Source organism: Papilio machaon, chromosome 12, assembly GCF_912999745.1.
Source record: "Papilio machaon chromosome 12, ilPapMach1.1, whole genome shotgun sequence".
Lineage (NCBI taxonomy): Eukaryota > Metazoa > Arthropoda > Insecta > Lepidoptera > Papilionidae > Papilio > Papilio machaon.
In genome coordinates this window covers 231,909-246,766 of record NC_059997.1, presented here as the reverse complement: position 1 = coordinate 246,766, position 14,858 = coordinate 231,909, and the positions used below count along the sequence as shown (strand labels likewise).

General features: G+C 40.3%; 2 non-coding genes across 2 annotated transcripts; both read right to left on the bottom strand.

The window, feature by feature from the left end:
• Positions 1–7,385: 7,385 nt before the first annotated feature.
• On the bottom strand, positions 7,386–7,457 carry Trnam-cau. Its single transcript has one exon. It is a non-coding gene; the product is annotated as a tRNA-Met (tRNA).
• A 2,747-nt stretch (positions 7,458–10,204) lies between these two features.
• Positions 10,205–10,276, bottom strand: Trnag-ucc. The gene has a single exon. It is a non-coding gene; the product is annotated as a tRNA-Gly (tRNA).
• Positions 10,277–14,858: the final 4,582 nt, after the last annotated feature.

Below are 14,858 nucleotides of genomic sequence, written 5' to 3'. Positions count from 1 at the left end.
CGCTCGTGATGCTGGATGAGGCCGGGAAGCTGCTCGAAAGGGTATTGGCTTCCCGGATCATCCAGCATCTGGAGACGGAAGGGCCGCAGCTCTCCGAGAACCAGTTCGGGTTCCGGTCCGGGCGATCCACTCTGGACGCCCTGACCGCCCTGAAAAGGTTCTCGAAGGATGCGGCCGAGAGGGGACAGGGAGCGATGGCGGTGTCACTTGACATCGCCAACGCCTTCGGCTCCCTCCCCTTCGGAGTAATAGAGGAGGCACTTCGGTACCATGAACTGCCCCTCTATCTCCGGAGGATTGTGGGACACTACCTGCGAGAGCGGGTAGTGTCCTACATGGGGAGGGAGGGAAGAGAGGAGCGGCGGATGGCCTCCGGTGTTCCTCAGGGGTCCGTCCTAGGACCCCTGCTGTGGAACATCGGCTTTGACTGGGCCATCCGCGGGGAGGTGCTGCCCCGGATGGCTGTCATTTGCTACGCGGATGACACGATGATAGCCGTCCGGGACACCACCTGGAGGAAGGTCAAGAGGAGGGCGGAAGCCGGGGCCACCCTATTGGTCCGGAGGATCGAGGCGCTCGGACTCCGCGTGGCACTCCACAAAACCGAGGCCCTTTGCTTCAAAGGGCCGAGGTGGAGAGTGCCCGCAGGAGCGACCCTCCGGATCAACGGGGACGAGGTCGAGGTTAACGCCCGGATCAAATATCTTGGCCTTATCCTCGATGGGGGTTGGCGTTTCGGAGATCACTTCCGGACGCTAACCCCCCGACTCGTCGGCGCGGCTTCCGCCCTCGCCAGGCTCCTCCCGAACCTGAGAGGTCCGGGCGTGCAGGTCAGACGACTGTACGCCATGGTCGTTCGCAGTATGGCCCTGTACGGCGCACCGATATGGGCAGAAGCCCTTGACGCGCCAAACAGGGCCCTCCTCCGCAGGCCGCAGCGCATCGTTGCGGTGCGCGCATGCATGGCCTACCGCACGGTTGGCCATGCAGCGGCCTGCGCTTTGGCCGGCACTCCCCCGTGGGAGATAGAAGCGGGTGTGCTGGCCGAAGCGTACCGGGAGCGGGCCGAGCAGAGAGCTCGGGGCGAAGCCCCGGCTCCAGAGGAGCTCGCCCGGTCCCGGGCGGAGAGAAAGCGAATGACCATAGAGCTGTGGGCTGCTGGCCTAGCGGACGCCAAATACGGCGCCCGCACCATAGAAGCCATACGCCCACAGCTCTCGGACTGGTGCGGGAGGCGCCACGGCGCGATAAATTACAGACTTTCACAGATCCTTACAGGTCATGGCTGCTTCGGGCGGTACCTTTGCCGAATACAAAGAGAAGAGACGACGTCGTGCCACGAGTGCGGCGCTGATGAGGACACCGCGCAACACACCCTTCAGGTATGTACAGCGTGGTCCGAAGAGCGCCGCACTCTGGTAGCGGCGATTGGTGATGACCTCTCACTCCCAGGCGTAATTCGCGCCATGCTGGGCAGTGAGGGGTCATGGGAGGCGGTTTCCTCCTTCTGCGAAATTGTAATTTCGCAGAAGGAGGAAAGGGAGCGAGAGCGCGAGGATAATCCCCTCGCGCCCCCGCTCAGACGCAGGAGAATGGGGAGAAGGAGGCGGGGTTTCGCCGCCGTACTTCTCCCCACAAACCATGCGTGAGAGGGAGGCCCCTTCAGGGCGATAACGCAGGCGGGGCCACGGAAGAAAGCTAAAGCGTTCCCGTGGCGCCCGCCATAATGCGTTAGAGGGCAGTCAGGTTTTAGTGGGTATTCCGGTCACCTTCTGTGGCCGGCGAGTCCCACACTCCCTACGCCATTGCACAGCCCGGCGTAGGCGTGCGTAAACGCATTTCCTGACTTTAAAAAAAAAAAAAAAAAAAAAAAAAAAAAAAGGCCGCGGAGTGCGCTGTCTGGATGGCCAACTGACTGCCACTTTGCCAGTGAACGTTTACTTCGCGGATCGTTTGTTACTTTGCCAGAAGTTTGTAGAGTGATTTACATACTTGAATCTTAAATTGTTATTATTACTGTTTTGATAGATAATATTAGTTATTGATTAACTTAAAATGTATTAGCTAAAGTAAACATTTACTCTAATATTAGAAGAGCTAGAGTTAATGACCGACTTAACATGTGGTACCCGACCATCATAACATTAAAGTAAATACATTTTGAGACCGATAGATGTCATACTTTGAGTTGTGTAAACGTCACTCATCTGTGTCACATAGATTTTAATTATATTCAGCTACCGTGGTGAATATTAACTAACTAATCTAATTTCCCGCGCTTTTCTTCGTCCAAAGATAATTGCGAGATAATGGGTAAAGAATAATTAATACATTTATAAATTAAAATCAAACAATTAGTTTCAAGATTCATGTAAAAATTTATGTTACTCAGTGTAATATAATGGCTACTTAGTTGATAACACACTATAAAAGATTGAGAAAATCATAGTAAATATATAGATAGAGTTTTTGTGGAATGATTATACACTTGGTAATCTCTTGCGACGTATTTGCACCTTCCAACACCACTCCAGTCAGCCCTTGCGTGTGTTTAAGGGGCTGAGGAGCACTCTCAAACTGAGTACATTTACTACACACATTTTCCTAATATAACATCACAATTGCAATGTATAAATAAGCTGTGTATATCACATACACATATATCGTTTGATTCACATGTTTCTGAAAATCCTACCCAAATCACCATCAGAAAAGGGAATAAAGGGAAAGCCAAATAAGTTGTATTTTAATTCCTTACAGTCCCAAATTTAATTCTTTTTTGAAAAACATATAAAATGTATGACAGTTACTTAGTTATCGCGTTAGTGTTTTAAATAATCATTATTACCAACCAGCATCATTATATGTGACATAATGGTACAGTTAAACAAACAGTGTTTCTTTATCGTTAAAATGTATGAGCTACGTGTAACCATTTAAATGCTGAGATTGCGCACAACTTTGTTTATATTTAACGACATTTTTGCATTTATTTATGAGTGTCGCGAGCGGGCGAGCGGGCGAGCACACCCCAGTGTGTCGTAGAAAACTTTACTTAGTTACATACATTTACTTGTGTTTACTATTAAATAACACATACTTTTAAAGCATATAGTATATTGTTTAAATAACCATGAAGTAATTGCTCTTATTAGCACTTTTTTATAAAAATCTTAAATCTGTTTCTAGGAGTTACTATGTTACAATAATACTGTCTTTAAAACTAACAATACATAAACTAAAAATTCAGTCCCAATTTCTTAGCGAATGCTAATTATAAAAAATTATAACAGACAGGAAACACGCGAAAAAATGTAGTGTTTAAGACTGTAAGCCTAAGTGAAGGGGAGTCGGCGGCCCTAATACAAGAGCAATTTAATTTGCGACACCCTCGCGTAAGGCGACACCGTGACAAGGCGAGGTGTGAAGCTATAGTGGCTGCCGACGGCTCGCCTTACCGATCAATTGCACCCCCTCCCTACACCCCCGCCACAACACACCGCACTTCACACTCACCACGACTCTCAATGATTACTATAATATTAAGAAATCAGTACAAAAGACAACAGAGGATCGAAATATGAAGATTGACAAAGGAAGAAAACAGCTTTTTTCTTCTCTACTGTCATGTCTGACTGACTTCTACTTTTCTTTCAAAACTAAATCTGTTCTATTTCTGGCATAAAAACTAAGCGATCCTGTTGGGGACATTGTCTCGTATTGTTATAAATCAAACGTTAACCATACCGAGCACTCCACGACAAGGTGAGCACAATTGACGCTCGCCATTTTACGATCACAATAAAAGTATTTAATGTGCGAGGCTAAACAATAGCAGGCTGTTAACTAGAGATGTTTTATAGCGTGCTCGTGTGTATGTTTGTGTACTTGTGTTTCAATTAGGGATATTTTGTGGTGGGCGTTCGAATAGGGGAAAAAGAACATCAAAGAAAAAGATATTTGAGCAAAAATGTTTGTACTTGTTTAAATACCAGTCGCCTGCTAAATATTATTGTTAAAACTATAAAAAAATACTGATAATTGTTAAAAAGTCGCAAGCAAGGATTACACGTATGTGTAACATTATATTTCAGGGTTCAATCTGCTTTCATACATATGAGAAAACTTGTGAATATCGACAGAGAACTAACAAAGACAGTCTACATACGTATCAAATCGTACCGATGCAAATGAAATCCCCGTCGCGGCGCTTAATAGAATTTTTAATAACATTACTGTAGCCTGTAGACATAGAGCCGTAGAGACATATTAAATAAGTTGTTACGTTGGATAGCACCGAGAATAGACAACAGCGACGCTTGCCGCTTAGAAACAAACGCTTAGAAAATATTACCACTTTTAATTCTCTTACTAAAATAAGTAAGTAATACACTTACATTGTAACAACACAACAGAAGTCGAATGCAGTATTAAAACCAAGTTGAAACCTAAAGCAACCTGACATCCCTAGTGAAATCGACACACTATGTAACCTCCATGACTACACTTCAAGCGATACCTGTTTAAGACATCTGTATTCTAGGAAACAGAGTTGTTTTCATAGTTGAAAGAATTTCATCAATGATATTACAATCTTTATTGGTTTTTCAGTCTTGATTAATTTTCAAAACATATTAAGTGATACATATAACAACTTGATAGCACCCCAAAATGGTGCCTGCAGTGGAGTCCCAGCGCCGGCCCCTGAGAGCCTTGCGCTTTCCCGCGCACATGGTGACCGCCGTCGCCATGGCAACGAGGTCAACGACCCACGCACTACCTGCCACTCGAGTATTTCCCATCGCTCACTGTTGTTATTTTCAATTTATTTTTTAAACATCTACAAAAATTAAGTTTTACTCAAAGAAGAAGAACTTTTAAAAAATTAAGAAGAATATTAGAAAAAAAAAAGTTATTATTTAACTGTTCTTAGTAAAGTAAAATATGTAGATCTTACCTTTATAATGTTTGGAACTTCGTGTTGCCGTTATATTATAAAACACCTCAACGTACCGTTAACTCACTTAAAACGGTATAAGTTAAGACTAACTTAATTACTGGTATAAGAACGACACACTTATATGAATAGTCACCAAAACTCGGAATATCAACAAAAGCGCGCTCAGTTAATGTCCGCGGTTCAAATCTTGAACTACGCTTTAAGAATTTGCAAGTTGATATTGTAAAAATAATACTAAAATATAACAAAAACATTCGCGTGCCGGTACACGCCAGCGAATGCGGCCGCGGCTGCCACTCCGCGCACAAAGCGACAACGTTAATGCAACTATTGCGAAACAGGATCAGCGGCGACCTTCGACCTTGCTGCACACACAATATAAAATATTTACAATGCATCCCCTAGTAAAGTTGCGCCAGCCCTAACGTCCTTTCGGATAGCATTTTCGGATTGTGCTGTGGAAAACTGGCTTTTCTACTCCACAAGTAAATGCCAATTTCCTTTCTACCCCGCCGTAGCGAATCAGTTGCGACTTTAGAATTATCTAAACAGGGTTTAATTTGAATCGTCGGCGAGGGTCAGACAATGCGCCACGCAATGACGTTTGCGAGGTAAGGGAAAGTGGTGGTGCCGCGGGGGTGCGAGCGAGAGGTCAGGGCGGCACGGGGGCGATGACGGGGACGGGGGTGCAGGCCGCTGCCTAAGCACGAGCCTCGAGCGCGCTATAAAGAATCGATCTTGAAGACGCTCGTGAAAACTTTGTAGTTTGAGAGGGCATTAGACGTTTGTGATACTGTTGCCGACTAGATTAAGCGAACTACTTAATATGAGACCCTTGTCTTGTATAGGACATAGTTTTCTATAGCGCTTGATACATCCGTTAACTAGCAAATGCATGTAATAACTGTTATTTATAAACATTGGTAATATTGTCACTACTATAATGAAGATTCATGTGCTTTGTTTTATTACAAAATTTACTACAAAAAAGGAATATCTAGTTCCATTTCTTATATGATACATATGACACTAGATTGTGTCGCATTGCATGTAAATTACTTTCGTAACACACTGAAACTAATCTCACCGGTTACTCCAATTCAATAATTAATTAAAAAGAACAACACTATTACAAAAACAAATACCGGCGGCAATTCATTTTCTAAAACTTCAGACTTAGATCAAGTTTATATATTATTGAGTACAGCGCCATCTATTTGTAAAACACAAACATTTTTATGGTTTATTTTTTATACGGTCCGTACATAATAATATACAGTGAAAATACAATACTTTAATCGCTGCTAGTAGCGCCCCACAACAAGGTATCGTCATATATCCGAATTGCAAGTAAGATATTCTGGTAGCGCGAGGCGGGGTGAAACAAGGGGTGCGAGGTGCGGGCTTGGGGAGGAGGGAAAAGGGAATCCCTGATGAGGCTCTCTGTGCATCGCCTCGCGCATTCCTCGCGCTTAGGGAATTTTTAACTCGCGAAATAGTGCTTTTTTCAAAGTTACCCGCCGATAACTACGCTACACTACGAGTACGTAGGTAACTTGCACTGCAGCGACTCGTTTGACGAAATTAAAACCGATTACTGAAGGAGGAAGTTTTGACTTTGTCAGATGTATCAGTAGAAGTGTACTTTAAAATACATGTTTGTTATCGCTTTTTATTACTACGATGAGGGAATGGATGTCTACTGACAATAGTTTGCTTTACAAGATAAAATGTGAAGTGAAGTAACGAGTTGAATGCTCATAAATTAGCTACCATTTTTATTTCAGGCAATTTACATTCCTATTTATACGTAGTTAGTGTGTGTTATGTAATGGATAACTTGTGAAGATGATTTCCGCAAATCGTGGTCCTAGAAAAGATCCGGTGTGCAAACAAACAAACGGCATTTAGTTAAGATGCGACGGCGGCGACACAGACGATGCTCTGAAGATCCGCTTCTCTTTGTGCAGCATTCCCGCTATTTGTTTGTACGTCTCCAGCAAATGTAATTAGGCGGCAAGATTTTTGAAACTTGAAGCTTAAGAAACGAGTGGCCTGCCGCCGCACCGCACTGCCTCTTCCCCCACCGCTCTCCGCACCAGCACACAAACAATGTTGTATTGCACACGCCTAGCAACATAGCGGCTCATCCAACATTAGTCGACTAATATGAATCTAGCGTTATTTGTCACACATTTACTCGTAGTATAATTTAATTTATTACAATTATGGCAATGTTTTAAAAAAAACATGAAAAAAATTGGTACAACATAGGAGTTAAATTCACATGTGGGGAAAAGTATCGTTAAAGAAAAAAACATGAAAGATAAAAAAATTAATTAAAAAAAAGAAATCAGCAATTACAAATTTCAATACAATATTTGATAATAAAATCAGAGACAAAAAAATCAAACAAAAAGTTTTATAGCAGAGCGTGGTTTCGATCCACGGACCTCTGGGTTATGGGCCCAGCACGCTTCCACTGCGCCACTCTGCTCTTATAAGAAGGTACGAAATATTCAATTAGTAACTTATCACATTATTTATTTTTATTTTTAACATTTATATATGTATTTTGAACGGAAAAGTGTTCTTATTATTTTTACACTATAATATAGACAATACAATATGTATTTGCATAATATAATTCTTGTTTAAACAAGATCCATCTAAAGTGATTATCACATCACCCTATAATTACAAGATATGAAACATCTGAAATGTTGTGGTTGACATTAATCTGATATGACAAAATAAATACCGGAAAAGAAAACAATTTTCCTCAACGATAGCGAAAAATGTAAGTGTTCCTTGAGACCCATAGGCAATAGTTATAAGTGGGCAGTCGAAGCGGCGCAATCAGAGCCGGCGCGGCGTACATCAAAGGCAAGCTTAATGGCTTTTAAGTGAAGCGCGGGTTGCGGGGGCGAGGGGCGCGTGGAGGAGGGGGCTTGGAGTAGCAAGGGCGAATTGTTGCGTACACTCGTTTTTGTTTCGGAGGCTGTAGCCTTATGAAACTCACTTGTGACTGCGTCACGCTTTACCATCGCATTTTCGAGTGCATCGGCTGGAATAGAAACTGACAACCGGTTAATATGTTACACTTTAACTAGTCTTAAATCAGTTTTACATCGATGTTTGTGCAAAACGATTCATCAATTCGGCTTTATTGTTAAAGAATACCTTTTGAACAAGGTTGGTTTGTGTCATTACAGTGTTAAAACGAATACAAAGTGACAAGCTGTAAATTAAAAATAAAATTTCGCAATAAAGCATGCGATAAATTTTAAAAGTTATTTGCGCTGTGCACACTACACTATCTCTCTTGCAGAATTCCTTTTGCCGCACGTTACCTCTTATTTGTTTGAGGAAATTAAAATCAACTGTGGGATGTCTCGCAGGTCCCTATTCTAACATCTCGTGTTTTATGACAAAATGTTCAAGAGTAACTATATGGAAAAAATTGAGAAAAAAAGACTGTCTTTTACTAAGTATGACTTTTCAAACGTTTCGTTGTCAGAAAAAATTTAAGTTCATCCGTGTTCGAAAGTGAATGAACACATAAACCATAGAGATAGGCAATAAACAAACTTGCCATACCAAATTTTTAAACAAAAAATCTTTTCAATATAATTTTTGATACCGTCAACCAACACGCTTAAAATGTAGTTTGTAGCAAGATATCGAACAGATAACTTTTAATAAAGATAGCGCAATAAGTGATAAAAAAAATAAGTCGACATTTTATCGTATGATGTTAGAATAGTAGTTCAGTACAAGTAGCCGCCAGCGCGACCTACATCCTTTCAGTTCATTTACAGCATCTCTATTTGCCATCGCAATGGACACCAGGCACCAGACACCAGACACTAGACACCGCTCAGTCAACGACCGCACTAGACTGCAGTCTTTACATACACCACTTTGATATTTTAACTCAAATGAAATGATAACATTCCTTTACTCACCTTATGTGCTTTTAATTACAAACTTTACTTTCCTTGTCGTTTTATAAACAGTTCACAGAAATTAAGAGAGACCCAAGGTATTGAAGAGTTAGATTCTTATGTAATTTAAAGCATCAAATCGTTGTTAAGGCACCTACATCAAAATGTTATTAAAAATTCGTAAAAGCAAAACTAAATAAACCATTATGGGTTACAAAAATTTGTGACATTGTCGTGTGCACCCTTCAATCCGCAACAAAACCCATCAATATTTCACCCCACGCGTCTCACACGTAGCTTCCAATAACTTTAGCAAGACAATCATATACAGTTATCAACTGGGGAGGAACTAACGCCTCCGTCACTGTCAAATAAAGACAAATATAAGCCAGGGCACTAACTGAGGTGCAAAAAACTGTTTGTCTAATGCCCGCATGTTGGCCAATATTGGTGAACAAATGGATGTTTGTAGGAATCTTGTATTATAGCTCCTCCATACTTTGGCCAACACTATGGCAAAAGCTGTGGCCAGGAGTTTGATGGTGTGTCATAAGACGCACTTCTCCCCCAATATTGACAGTAGAGACAATATCCGGCGCGTTGGCAAACACATTCTGCACAATTTGAACCTAATCGCTTATATATTTTGTTATCTCCTTGAGTCCGTTCCCAAATTATTTATATTTATACATCAGCATTTGCTCCCAGCGGCTGTGTAATTAATTGTTCCAATGTTTGTTTGGGACATTAGTCACGCTGTCACGTCGCGTCAAACGAAGTCCTTACACAAACCAGAGTTTGGTCCATATATTATGAATATAATGTAAATATTTACCCCCCCCCTCCCCCCTTCTTTGAACTGTATTCCGTTTTAACTAAATTATCAATAACCCACTAGTCTTATACAAACATTTTACATTTTGAGTTAATATTTCACGAAGAAACCATGACATTTAAGAGCTATGAGGTTATCTCTACTTTTTTATATTTTCCTATGACAAATAAAAATATACATGTGGCGCCATCTATTAACACAACTTTGCAACAGATTCATTAATTTAACTAGAAGAGTAAATACCAGAAAAACAGTATCATAGTCCGTTGATATAATTTAGCATAAAAAACATATCTCGTCCATTTCTTTAATAAAATAGTTAGAAATCAAACAGCAAATCCTTTGATATCGTCGCATTAAAGTGCTCTAATCTAAAAAAAGTAATGAATCAAATTATTGTGTAAAAAAAATGCTATCGAACACGATAGCTGTACGGTATTTTAAAAGATTTCACAAAAAGCGTGCGTTGGCCGGGAATCGAACCCGGATCAACTGCTTGGAAGGCAACTATGCTGACCATTACACCACCAACGCCACTGACTGACATGTGGCTAAAGTAGATTGGCAATTACAAAAACATCAGATGTAGGTATTTTTGTGTTACTAAATAGCTTTAGATCACACATTGCATAGTGTCAGTAATATTTACTTATGTAACAACTTGCTTTACGTATATGCATACTTGACAGCTAACACATATATATAAGACAAGTTTTTGTTGTATAGACCCGAGGTTATGTATATCCTGCTACATACAGACTTTTGTACACAAAAGGAAAACTCGAAAACAACAGTAGATGCCCTCAAACGTGAACGATTAATTAAGTCAAAGCTTTGTTATGCAAAAACAAGCCTCCTCGAGGCCCGATGGCGGGATTTTAAAAAATCCGCGAAGCAGTAGTTAGCGATAGTGACTGTCGGGCGCTCGGGCGCGGCTCGGGCTCTCGGGCGCGGCGCACTATGTGACAGGATGGCTAATTAAACTGCCGATGACACTACAGCTTCTTGCCGCGGCGAAGGCCGGAGACAATGCGGGCTGCGGGCGAGGGCGCGGGGCGGAGCGCCGGGGGCGGAGGCCGTGTGCGCGCTGTAATCAGGGCTAATAGAAACGCGTGTGCTTTGATCTGCGCCTCAAAGAGAAGAGGGCCCAACTCGTGAGACTGCACACGGTGCAACAATTTAAAGAACTGACGTTAATTTTTTAGTGACTAACTTTTGACAGAATTACAAACTAATATTTTTCTGAGAACATACCTTAAGTCTGAACTGTGTTTACCCCGCGGCGTGCAATCGTGGACAGTTACATTGTCATATTTAAGTTATTAATACTTATGAATAAGAAAATAGACAAAAAAGGGCTCGCGAGAATTGCCAACGTCTATGCTTACGAATACCTAAGATTGATTCATTGGCCCAACTAGAGGAATATCATTCTATGATTTTACCAGAATAAACCCTTCCAAAGGTATAGAGCACTGGAATTGTTTAATTGGGCCAAGTTTAATTTAAAAATATTTGTCACTTCTGTGAGAGTGTGCAGTACTGTGTGCAAGGTAAGCCAGGACATGCTGAAGTGTGTAAGCGTCGGGAGCCGCGATCGCGAGTGCCGCCGTGTCGCACTGTGCCGCTCCGTGTCACTGCGTTTGCAAAGTTGCAATTGGTGCCTTTGTGACAAGCGGCAGCGGGCACGGAAGTCGCGCGACCATACATCCCCCTTTTATGATTCTCTTTGAAAAAGATGTCAAACCTATACAAATGTAGTTCGTGTGTTAGTTTGTTTATATTTATCTGAATTGTCCTCAAAATAGGAAACTTTTAATACTGTTTTCTTCAAGTCGGTATTAATTATTAATACAAATTTAATATTTCAAACCTGTTAATTATCTATTTTACAATAATAATAATAACCAATAAAAATCAAAAGTGTCCATATTGTATATATCACATTATGTTTGTAGGATATCTTGTTATTACGCACATATTAGATAGCTCAAAACACGGATTATTATCTATCAAACAGTTATTATTCTTACACGTGTTAAATGATAGAAATGTTTGTTAACAACGATGTATGATTTACGGCCGACGATACCTTATCATTTCCCTGCGATAAAGTACGCGGCGTCTTATCTATTGACTCGCATTACAAGAGTTACTTATTTAAATCACAAGTCACTACTACATAATTAAATATATACGATTTACCGTGGGCTTCTGAAATCTAAATCCCTATTTAAAGAATATTGTCATCACTATTTTGTCAAATATAATACAGGGATGACGATGTTTATATAGAGATATTGGTCTCAGAAATCTACGAGAAATCATCAAACATAGCTTTATTATTTATTTCTAAATTTAAAGTAGGCATATATATGTAGCATATATACATATCTCACACATAAATGCTACTGAACCATTCAAATTTTCAATGAAAAATCTATGTATAATGTAGATACGCATGTATACAAAAATACATCAATATTCGTTAAACATGATATAGATTGCAATGTTTACTGCAATGGATGATGTATTAAAAATGCAATTTATTGACGACATAATATGTATATAACTTGTCTAAATCTTACACATTCAATATTAAGTTACATAAAATAATTCTAGTCCATGTCCGGTACAACGACACGCGCTAAACAAATATAAATGATACGCACAGACAGAAATACCTCCAATCTGTGTCCTTATCAAAAACTACATGTGTAAGTAAACACGGCGATACGTCGCCAGAAAGGAAATAATCCTTCTATTGAGTACAGGAATTATCATGAGCAAACATATCGGATGTACATCGTATCAAAATGTACAGTCACCTTCGCTCGCAGTGTTCTATTTAAACTTAGTCTTAGCTTCTTCTAAGTTTCATCGTCGTCAGATGATAAACGTCTTCACAGATAGACACGAGCCTACCCAATGGTAGGGTAATTAGGCCTTAGTCAACCACGCTGGTCGAACGAAAATCAGTATCGATGTTTTATCAACCTACCCTTGTTCCTACGGAGGGTCGGCACAGTATTTAGTCCACCATACATCTCTATCAGTCGTCATCTGAAGTCACCCTCTTCTTATGCATATCCTCTTTCACACAATCCACCCACACTTTCTTTGGTCGCCCTCTATCTTTGTATCCATCCAAATTTAATTTAATTACTTAATTTTTTATGTTATCATCATCTCTCTGATCGGAATTGGTGTTTATTCATATAAAAACATCGGCGAACTACCTTCAATGTCTCGGACAATTGTACAGCTATTGTTACATTTTTTACTAAGGTAGCTAAGGTTTAAAGTTTTGTTTCTCATGTCGCTTTTAAAGCGGAACACCGCGAACAATGGTTACTGTACATAGAGGCGCACCGGGCCCTGACACTGATTGATCTAATCAGCACTGTTTACACAACGAGTTTAAAATCGCCATGTCCAGCTTTGTGATAACAAATACATTTTGTATAACAACGTATTTCCGTTTTTGAATGTTGAAAACGAGAAAAACGAATTTATAGCAAAATAAATATGGAATTGTGTTCTATTTACTGAATATAAATTATATGAATAATTAAAGAATAAGGAAATTAAGTACAGATTTTAACGTTACAATACAACTGTTGATTACATCTGCTTATTGTAAACCTTTATATATTGTTATTATAAACATATTCACTTAATTAACTTGCCTTATCAATGCATACTCTGTACATACATTGATGTTAATTTATCTACAACCATTAAATTATGTTATAAATTTTACAAAATCAAAACAGTGTTAGGAAAGGCGTTGCGCAGCTGCGGCGCGGCGGCGGCGGCGGCAGAGTGCTTACACTATAACTCACCTCAGACCCTCCCCTTTCCTTCCCTTGCCCCCGAGACACCCGCAGACAAATAACCTTGAAACTCATAAATACACTCCAATAAAAATACAGCAATCAACCAGCCATATATACGTCAAGCAGGCAGTTTAGATTGCCCTAGAACAGAACGGGACGAGGGAGACAACAACTTACCGCACAGAAATCAGGACATGGACTTATATACAGAATAGTCATTAAACATGATTTATAATAAGATTTAATCTAACTGACAACAAAATATTGCTGCCAATAAACGGCAGTGCAACTGCGCAATTCGTAAAACGTACCGTGTGACAAGCGGTGCTAATAATCCCCAGAAGATACCCAGACGATCGATTGCCTGGCAACACTAAACTACAATAATAATAATAATAATAATAAGTTTTTATTAAAAAAAATATATAAAGTTAGACAAGAAATAAATATATGGAAATAATAATAAGCCTTTTATTTAACATGCCATCCTACAGTTATTACAATTTTTTTTTTTAATGAATAACAGGTTGTCATGTTCCCTGCTGGGTATAGGCCTCCTCCATGTTTCTCCACTTGTCTCTGTCTGCAGCTGTTCTCATCCAAGCTTTTCCCGCTATTTCTACTATATCGTCTGTCCATCGGGCTTTGGGTCTTCCTCTTTTCCTCTTGCCTCTTTCTGGACCAGACCATAGCGTCACTCGCTTCGTCCACCTGGCATCATCGGAGCGCATCACGTGTCCCGCCCATTTCCATTTTAGGCGCCGCGCCTGCTGTACTGCATCTATTAAATTTGTTCTTTGTCTGATGGTACGACTATTGAGTTTTTGGCTTATTTTGATATTAAGAATGCTTCTTTCCATAGCTCGTTGACAAGAACGTATTTTCGTTATAGTATTACGGTCAAGGATCCATGTTTGGGCGCCGTACAACAAACTCGGAAGTATGGTCGAGTCTAAGACTTTTTTCTTTAATTTGAGAGATAATTTCGACTTCAGTATTTCTTTTAATGACCAGAACTTTTTCCACGCTATTTTTATTCGTCTATCAAGTTCTTCTTTGTGCCTCGTATTCTTTATAGATATTTGTTTTCCGAGATATATATAATTTTCAACGTATTCAATAGGCATTTGGTTTACTGTAATAGGGTCTAAACTACAATACAATTGAATTAATCTATTCCTAATTTAGGCTGAAAGAAAACTAGATCGAGTTGCGTTATTGCTTGTGGTACAAAAATATAAGCTGCAATGAGATGAATATCGTGAAATCATAATTGA